The sequence below is a fragment of the Procambarus clarkii genome, chromosome 40, assembly GCF_040958095.1.
Source record: "Procambarus clarkii isolate CNS0578487 chromosome 40, FALCON_Pclarkii_2.0, whole genome shotgun sequence".
In the NCBI taxonomy this organism is placed as follows: domain Eukaryota; kingdom Metazoa; phylum Arthropoda; class Malacostraca; order Decapoda; family Cambaridae; genus Procambarus; species Procambarus clarkii.
The window spans coordinates 10,244,629-10,254,875 of NC_091189.1; the positions used below are offsets into that span (position 1 = coordinate 10,244,629).

Here is a 10,247-nt window from a genome sequence, read left to right on the forward strand (position 1 = left end):
GTGTACTGTAGTAACTAATGACCCCGCCCTCCGTGTACTGTGTAACTAATGACCCCCTCCGTGTACTGTAGTAACTAATGACCCCGCCCTCCGTGTACTGTAGTAACTAATGACCCGCCCTCCGTGTACTGTGTAACTAATGACCCCGCCCTCCGTGTACTGTAGTAACTAATGATCCCGCCCTCCGTGTACTGTGGTAACTAATGATCCTGCCCTCCGTGTACTGTAGTAACTAATGATCCCGCCCTCCGTGTACTGTGTAACTAATGATCCCCCCTCCGTGTACTGTAGTAACTAATGACCCGCCCTCCGTGTACTGTAGTAACTAATGACCCGCCCTCCGTGTACTGTGGTAACTAATGACCCCGCCCTCCGTGTACTGTAGTAACTAATGACCCCCTCCGTGTACTGTGGTAACTAATGACCCCCCTCCGTGTACTGTGGTAACTAATGACCCCCCTCCGTGTACTGTGGTAACTAATGACCCCACCCTCCGTGTACTGTGGTAACTAATGACCCCGCCCTCCGTGTACTGTGTAACTAATGACCCCGCCCTCCGTGTACTGTGGTAAACTAATGACCCCCTCCGTGTACTGTAGTAACTAATGACCCCGCCCTCCGTGTACTGTAGTAACTAATGACCCCGCCCTCCGTGTACTGTAGTAACTAATGACCCCGCCCTCCGTGTACTGTAGTAACTAATGACCCCGCCCTCCGTGTACTGTAGTAACTAATGACCCCCCCTCCGTGTACTGTAGTAACTAATGACCCCACCCTCCGTGTACTGTAGTAACTAATGACCCCCGCCCTCCGTGTACTGTAGTAACTAATGACCCCGCCCTCCGTGTACTGTAGGTAACTAATGACCCCGCCCTCCGTGTACTGGTAGTAACTAATGAACCCCACCCTCCGTGTACTGTAGTAACTAATGACCCCACCTCCGTGTACTGTAGTAACTAATGATCCCGCCCTTCCGTGTACTGTAGTAACTAATGACCCCGCCCTCCGTGTACTGTAGTAACTAATGACCCCCCCTCCGTGTACTGTAGTAACTAATGACCCCCCTCCGTGGACTGTAGTAACTAATGACCCACCCTCCGTGTACGGTAGGAACTAATGATCCTGCCTCCGGTGTACTGTGGTAACTAATGATCCTGACCCTCCGTGTACTGTAGTACTAATGATCCCGCCCTCCGTGTACTGTAGTACTAATGACCCCACCCTCCGTGTACTGTAGTAACTAATGACCCCGCCTCCGTGTACTGTAGTACACTAATGACCCCCACCCTCCGTGTACTGTGGTAACTAATGATCCTCCCTCCGTGTACTGTAGTAACTAATGACCCCACCCTCCGTGTACTGTGGTAACTAATGATCCTGCCCTCCGTGTACTGTAGTAACTAATGAACCCCACCCTCCGTGTACTGTGGGTACTAATGATCCTGCCCTCCGTGTACTGTAGTAACTAATGATCCCGCCCTCCGTGTACTGTAGGAACTAATGACCCCACCCTCCGTGTACTGTAGTAACTAATGACCCCACCCTCCGTGTACTGTGGTAACTAATGATCCCTGCCCTCCGTGTACTGTAGTAACTAATGATCCGCCCTCCGTGTACTGTAGTAACTAATGACCCCACCCTCCGTGTACTGTAGTAACTAATGATCCCGCCCTCCGTGTACTGTGGTAACTAATGATCCTGCCTCCGTGTACTGTAGTAACTAATGACCCACCCTCCGTGTACTGTAGTAACTAATGACCCCAGCCCTCCGTGTACTGTGGTAACTAATGATCCTCGCCCTCCGTGTACTGTAGTAACTAATGATCCCCGCCCTCCGTGTACTGTAGTAACTAATGATCCTGCCCTCCGTGTACTGTAGGTAACTAATGATCCCGCCATCCAGTGTACTGTAGTAACTAATGATCCTGCCCTCCGTGTACTGTGGTAACTAATGACCCCATCCCTCCGTGTACTGTAGTAACTAATGACCCCCGCCCTCCGTGTACTGTGGTAACTAATGATCCTGCCCTCCGTGTACTGTAGTAACTAATGACCCCGCCCTCCGTGTACTGTGGTAACTAATGACCCCGCCCTCCGTGTACTGTGGTAACTAATGATCCCGCCCTCCGTGTACTGTGGTAACTAATGACCCCACCCTCCGTGTACTGTAGTAACTAATGACCCCCGCCCTCCGTGTACTGTAGTAACTAATGATCCTGCCCTCCGTGTACTGTGGTAAACTAATGACCCCACCCTCCGTGTACTGTAGTAACTAATGACCCCCGCCCTCCGTGTACTGTAGTAACTAATGATCCTGCCCTCCGTGTACTGTAGTAACTAATGACCCCAGCCCTCCGTGTACTGTGGTAACTAATGACCCCGCCCTCCGTGTACTGTGGTAACTAATGATCCGCCCTCCATGTACTGTGGTAACTAATGACCCCACCCTCCGTGTACTGTAGTAACTAATGATCCCGCCCTCCGTGTAGTGTGGTAACTAATGACCCCACCCTCCGTGTACTGTAGTAACTAATGACCCCGCCCTCCGTGTACTGTGGTAACTAATGACCCCACCCTCCGTGTACTGTAGTAACTAATGATCCCGCCCTCCGTGGTACTGTGGTAACTAATGACCCCACCCTCCGTGTACTGTAGTAACTAATGACCCCGCCCTCCGTGTACTGTGGTAACTAATGACCCCACCCTCCGTGTACTGTAGTAACTAATGACATAGTGGGGAGATTTTTTGCTTTGCGCTCGCTCTTAGCATCATTAGTGTCTGTGCGGGTGGCGTTTACCATTACAAATTACTTCGGGTAATTAAATGAGCGGACATACATTTGGCCAGGCATTAATTTACACAAAGCAAAATGCTGCTGAATTCATTGGTGCCGGATATTGTGTAGTCGGAATGTGTGTGTGTGTGTTGTAACATTCATGAAAAATGTATATTATTGCTAATGAGCCGGCCGAGGACCGCGCTAACTGTCAGATATGGATCACGCTTGTCACTGGCGGTGTGGGCGCGCGGGTCTGTCTTTGTTCGTGGGTTTCGAAGGTCCGCCCAGCGCCCCGGTGACTTGTAGAGTCTTTCCTTGTACTTGTGTGTTCTCTGGTAGAGTTTAGCTGTGTGTTCTTCGTGCGGTCATTGGCTATACTTGCCGCCCTTCACACACCACCTGCAGGCCCATCCTCCTATTGTGGTAGTTATAATAGTAACGATGAGGACCATAGTAGACGAATAATGAAATTAAAAAAGTAGGAATCTGAACTATTGGGTTGGGCAAACCGGAAAACTATTTTTTACTTGAGTTGCTTTGACAAACTAATTTAACTTAACCTTCCTAGGCCTAATATACGTTATCTGAGGCCTAATATAGTACATATGTGTGCTATACTAGGCCTAGGAATATTTAAGTTTGTTGTTTAGCTTCATTTATTTTAACAGAATATCTTACTAGTCAGTATACTACTTTCTAAAAGCAAAGTACGTACGAATTCGTGACTATTGACGATAGTTATAATAGGTACTATCTAAACAGGAGGGTGGGTTGCTCTCCCCCTCCACACACACCCTCCCCCCTATCACACACACCTCCTCCCCCAACCACATAATTCCCCCCAAACACACCTCCCTACAAATCGGTGAGTACACACACACACCCACACACACACACACACACACACACACACACACACACACACACACACACACACACACACACACACACACACACACACACACACACACACACACACACAACCACCTGCCGCTCCATAGCACCTGTTCCCCCCTTCCCACAGATGTCAGATTTGCAGTCTAGGTCAGAAAATTTCGTCGATCGATGTGCTTTCGCCTGGGGTGTTGCCGAGTTTCCCGGGCAACGATCCTCGGAGGAGGAGGAGGATGTGAAGGAAGAAGTAGAAGAAGGAAGGAAGGAGAGCTGGTTGCATAGTGTTTCTCGGGTGTTGTTGTTGTTGTTTTAGATTTAGCTACTCAGAACGAAATATCCATGTAGCACGGGCTATGGTGAGCCCGCAATTCTCGGGGTGTGTTACCAGTTGTGTGTATAGTTTAGCCGTGTAGTGGATTGTGTCAGGTGTCCCGACACGAGCGCTGGCGGGAGACCCATGGTTACATCGGGGAACGTCTGGGTCCGCCAGCTCCATACTCACCGCAAATAATTTTTTTTACGAGATCCGGAGCTGTGGTAGATGTGCAAAATGTCTCAGACGAGAAGCAAGGGTACAGTTGCAGTGATGGCCTGCGGTGTCTACGACGAACTGCGAGCCTAAGAGCACTACCAACCTGGCTGATGAGGCCGTTGAGAAGGGGGTGTAGTTACTGGGACCAATCATAGCGTCTTAAGTAAGCAAATAACGAGTGGCTGGTCTGTTGGTGAGATAACCTCGGGAGTCTTGGTTTCTTGATTTTCAGTTTCCATGTCTTTAGCATATTTCGAAGGGATTGTTTCATCCCATCGTCGTTACTTTAGACCACGAAGAACTCTCTCCACCACAAGGCAATGGGAGAGGAATGTAATTAATAAGTTTGTGCGTCAGTGAGTCCCCTGTGAGAGTGTGATGTACAATGATGAAAAATAAAGCCACCCAAGAGGTGGCATGGACATGAATAGCCCGTAAGTGGTAGTGTTTAGTTTTTATATATATTTTTTAATGTATACTATGCGCTGAGGTCGCATTTAATTGTCAGGCTGCTATCGAGGGAGGGAGGGGGGGGATGGGATAAGAGGATACTGCTTGACAGTATTTATGAGGGTGTCCAGCTGCTGGACACCTTTTCATTACCAGAAGAGTGGCAGTGTTGATGGCTTCAGGGTGGTTACTGCAAGATTCAGGGACTCTTAAAGCTCTTCTAAGGTCGTTGGTTGCTTCACATTCCAGGAGATAGTGAAGTAATGGCTTCTCTGTGATAGTTTGGCAGAAGATGCACTCCCTCTGTCTGGGCTCACCAATCTCCCAGTTGCATCTGTAACCAAGACGTCGTCTATATCACCGCACTGCTGTTTTCCTGAGAGAGAGAGAGAGATGTACACCTGGGATACCTAAAGTATACCAGGGAGAGTGAGGTGAGATAACGGTGTAGAGTGAAAGAGCGTGAAATTGAATTGTGACACGCTGGTAAAAGTAGAGCAACATGAAAGATGTCCCTGGAGGGAGGGGAACCAAGGGGGAGAGTGACAGATGAGGGTAGGAAAGGAGTGCAGCCCACTGCGCCAGCTTACCCCCTACAGGAAGCGATAATTGCTGAACATTGGCACTGTCGTAATGGGCTCTCAGAGCCAGGCGCCCAACATGATTGTTTACGTTATTTTGGAAGTAGGAAGTCAACATGGCGGTAAATACCACGAGAAAACTGGTGTGCGAGACGGTTAGGGAAGAAATAATGGTGTGTAAAGGAAGGAAAGGAGAAGTATACGAAGGGGAGAGGAGAGGGAAGGTGAGAGGTGCAGATGAAAGGGTAGATAAAGGGAGGAGATGTGAAGGTTGATAAGGAGAGAAGAGAACATAGATAAAGGGAGGAGATGTGAAGGTTGATAAGGAGATAAGAGAACATAGATAAAGGGAGGAGATGTGAAGGTTGATAAGGAGATAAGAGAACATAGATAAAGGGAGACGAGTTGGGAAGTAGTATTTTTATTTTTTTTTAATTGTCAGGAGAAAGTGTCAAGCCATAACGACTTTATCGCACTTGGAAGGGGTCAGGATAAGGATTTGGGGATGGGACGGGGGGGGGGGGAAGGAATGGTGTCCAACTACTTGGACAGTCGGGGATTGAACACGGACCTGTATGAAGCGAGACCGTCGCTCTACTGTCCAGTTAAAGTGGCTGTGGGAAATAGAAGAGATGGTTATGAAACGAAATAGAAGGGTAGGGAAGGAGAGGCCAGGAGAACAGAGAGTTTGGAAGGATAGATGGGGTTACCCTACCTAAGGATGACAAAATCCTTGTTAAATGACAAGGAAGTACTAGTGTATGGATGGTGGGCTCAGTCAGTGTTAAAATAGGGACCACTAATTTCTTATTTCTAAAACGACTTAAATGAATAACGTTTCATTCGGAAAAACGTGTTTTTCTAAAAAAATAAAACATACACTACAATGTTGTCGTATTTTTTTGAGTGAGAAGGTTAGTGGAGGCCCTTGCTTTAATTTTATATGAATCGCGATTTCGTGTTTTATTTAGATTTTTAGATTTTTACGTGGCTGTTGTGTTTTTAGACTGTTTTATTAGGGCTATTTAAGGGGCCAAGTGGGAAAATATGCCAAAAATGAAAACTCGTTCGATTTCACTCAAACTTTTTTGATATATGAAAAGGGTTTCATCTGGTTCAAGTCTCAGCATCGTAGCATAAATAGGAAGGGGGAAAAAATACTGAATTATGTGTCAATTTTTTCAAAATGGTCAAAAACGATTATCAAACACAAGTGTCAACTGAAATCATGTATATGACTCTCAGCTATCACAATAGCATATATTTAAAACAAATTATAATTAGTTTTATTAAAAAAATTTAGTTATAAAAAAAAATATTTTTATTTTTCTTGTTTATTGGACGATTTGCAAGAATCTTATACACCTGACTGCACGTAAGCCTATCTGTAAGGGTGCCAATTTTGGAAGAAATTGGTTGATGTCAACCTCAGCCACAGATGGCAGCACCTTAAACTTTAATATTTTAATGATTTTTCAAGTAACATAAACGACATGCAACTCTTTCATTTTTATTCAGTTGACATGAAACTTACACCTTATATGTCAAGTTTATGTCTCTAAAATCTGGGGCCGTTTTGTTTCCCTAAGTTCATTTATTGATTTTATGATAGCAATAAATATGATATATTTGCATAATTTTTTGGGGAGAACTTTGACTATTTGTACTAGGAAAACTAAAGATGTTTTGGAAAATCCTCGGCTACAGATCCTTTATTATATGCTAATGTGTCAGAAAAGTGTCATAGAATGATTATATCTAGAAGGTGTGGTTGTTTCAAGTCGCGTTGAAATGTGTAATATTCGTTGACAAAAAAATATCTCCCTTTCTATTTAGGCTACAGCACTGAAACTTGGAACAATTGCAGCCCCTTTCATATACAACTAGTCAAAAAAATTTTGGTTGACATTGAACAACTTTCATGTTCTAACCCAAATGACCCCTTAAATAGGGCTTGTGCTCTGTTTCACTTGTTTACATTGGCCTCTTGTTTTATTTTGATATGTTCCTTGAGCCCATGTTTTATTTTACGCCGGTTTACAAGAACTTTTGAGTGTTAAGACTAGTTTTATATTTTGCGTCTGCCTGTTGTCGGTGGCATATTTTCGGCCACCACAATCTTCCAGGGACAGTAATTAGATTTCTTGGCCAATATCCGTTTTTTTTTTTTTGCGACTAGCTCTCAATACAAATACTATTTTGTATTTTTAAATTACTTTTTTAGTTAGTGTGTGGTGAGAGTGGATTCTATATTGATGGGAACGACACAATTTGATTGTAAGGTATGGGATAGAGGCAAATATTAGAGTAACATATAAGAATTAGTGAAGGATGCAGGGAGTAGGTTACCTACCTTGTGGTTACCTTGTGTTGGTTTCGGGGCTTAGCGTCCCCGCGGCCCGGTCCTCGACCAGGCCTCCTCGTTGCTGGACTGGTCAACCAGGCTGTTGGAGGCGGCTGCTCGCATCCTGGCGTATTAATCACACCCTGGTTGATCAGGTATCCTTTTGAGGTGTTTATCAATTTCTCTCTTGAACACTGTGAGGGGTCGGCCAGTTATGCCCCTTATGTGTAGTGGAAGCGTGTTGAACAGTCACGGGCCTCTGATGGTGATAAGAGGTCTCCCTCAGAGTACCTGTTGCACCTCTGCTTTTCAACGTCCGAACACTTATGGAACAAGTGCTTCGCTGACGACTTTTGTTGGAAACAACGCTGTCAATGCTTCTCCAACGTACTACAAATAATCGCCAACAGAACCTAAAAACCTAACCTAACCAATGCCTAAATATGCACAATATGCTAATAAATAACAATATTAATTTATATTTGAGAAAATTCCTATTTTGAATAAACAGCAAGTTAAAATTGATAAATGCGTCTTTGGGGTCGACCACTAGATGGAATGGGCTTGGTTTGAGGACGGGTTGGTTTCTATCTGACCCTTATATTTTTGTATTAACGGATTGTATATGATCGCTGTCATTCATTTCACTCCTGTTGTTTACTTCTGTAAGAATGGTTCATCTCCCTCTTTGCCATCTGCACTGCTCCGCTGCCCTTACAGTTATTTCTTTACTCAGTAGTTTGATACTTGGGTAAAGAGACCATGTTAGTATTCATTTGAAGTTTATTGTCAGGATAAGGATTTGGGATGGGAAGGGGGGAAGGAATGGTGCCCAACCACTTGGACGGTTGGGGATTGAACGCCGACCTGCATGAAGCGAGACCGTCGCTCTACTGTCCAGCCCAAGTGGCTGGGTAGGCCACGGGAAGAGCAAATTTGGAAGACGTGACGAACAAGGTTAAGGTCACTGTAAGTTAAGGTTTGAAAGATAGTCAGATGGTTTGGGACATGAAAGGTGGGTTGGGACATTTTAATACATTTTGGGAATCCGATATCTTGGACTGGGACACTGAATGGCAAGTTTGGAAGATTGGAAGACGGATTGGTATAGGGGTTGACATGCAAGGCTGATTGGGACTTCAAAGGCGGGGTTGAAGTCATTGATAGCGTGGCTGAAAGGCAAGAAGCAAGGCGAGCCAGGGTTCGAGCGCCAGGGGGTGAACATAACGCTCAGTGCACGAAAGGCTCATATGACAACCCGTTCTCGCACTTTCGTACAGTCAATATTGACTTATTAAATAATTGCATATGTGACATACTTATTTATTGTGAATATTTTAGTTTACCTTGAAAAGCTTCATAGAAAACACCGACCTCACCTAACCTTCTTAGTATGTTAAGATAAGCATCTTATTGCTTCTTAATTACAATTATTACTTAACCTCTTATAGGTATAGGTTAAGTAATAATTGTAATTACGAAGCAATAAGATGCTTATCTAAACATACTAAGAAGATTAGGTAAGGTCGGTGTTTTCTATGAAGCTTTTCAAGGTAAACTAAAATATTCACAATAAATTAGTATGTCACATATGCACTTATTCATTTAATAAGTCAATATTGACTGTACGAAAGTGCGAGAACGGGTTGCATATGAAGGCATTAGACACGGAGGGACAAAAAAAATGGATAGAACGTATTTTGCCAGACATCACCATACGTTACTGAACGTTCTTTTTTGTTTCCCAGCGATTGTAAAGAGAATTTTTGTTTTGCTTTGCCTTTTGTGTACGACTGCATGAGAAAACAGATAAAATATTTTTAGCTGTATGCAGCGGTTATTAAATGGTTATAAACGGGTTTTCCTCTGCACCGAGTGTTACGGAAGGTAGTCTATGTCTTGGTCATTTTGCTACGCTGCACAATTCTGTCTTGAGGCAATATCTTGGGAACTACTGTTGGATATGGCATAAAACACTTTGTAAAGGTCATAGAAGGGATCTTCCTATTGAAAGTGGTCAGTTTTGCTTCCCTGTTAACTGATATTTTTTTTAAAGTGGGAGATTCTTTTCTGTGTAATGTCGAGATTCTAAATGAGTTAAGACGTCTAAACCATTAGACGACGACTTACGTCGTATGATTTTCATTATTCAAATGTGTGGAAATTGGGGTTTGCTATAAATACCCATTATTGCTAATGTTTGACTTGTGGCTGGTATTACCTAATAGACTGATAAACCTTGTTAATATATATTAACAATGGGGTTTATGGTACCTTCGAACCTGAAACATTTTATTAAAAATATTTAAGTTTGAGACCATTTTCGTATTTATCTTCATTCACTTGTATTTTATATTTTTCCCCCTGAATCCTACCAGAATAAAATCGTAAAATTAAGGGGTAGCTATTTATTCAAATTTTCGGAGCTGATATTAATATTTTAATATTTAATTGCAATAGTTGTTAGCCAGAGCTGAGAGAATTGAGCACTCCAAGAGCTTAAAATCTTATACAATTAACAAAAAAATCTAAGTTTCTGTTAAATTTGTATATTTATATGAAATATTGAGATATTTATATACGTTTTCTCGTTGATTCTTCATGCTATTGTGATTTCGGCCACTGTATAAGACCTGAGCCACCGTATAAGACCTGAGCCACTGTGT

At 43.8% G+C, this 10,247-nt stretch overlaps 1 protein-coding gene across 1 annotated transcript in view; it reads left to right on the top strand.

The window, feature by feature from the left end:
* LOC138349887 (protein hunchback-like) overlaps positions 1–10,247 on the top strand; it is a 370,035-nt gene that overhangs the window by 276,368 nt on the left and 83,420 nt on the right. The gene's annotated exons all lie outside the window — the stretch shown is intronic.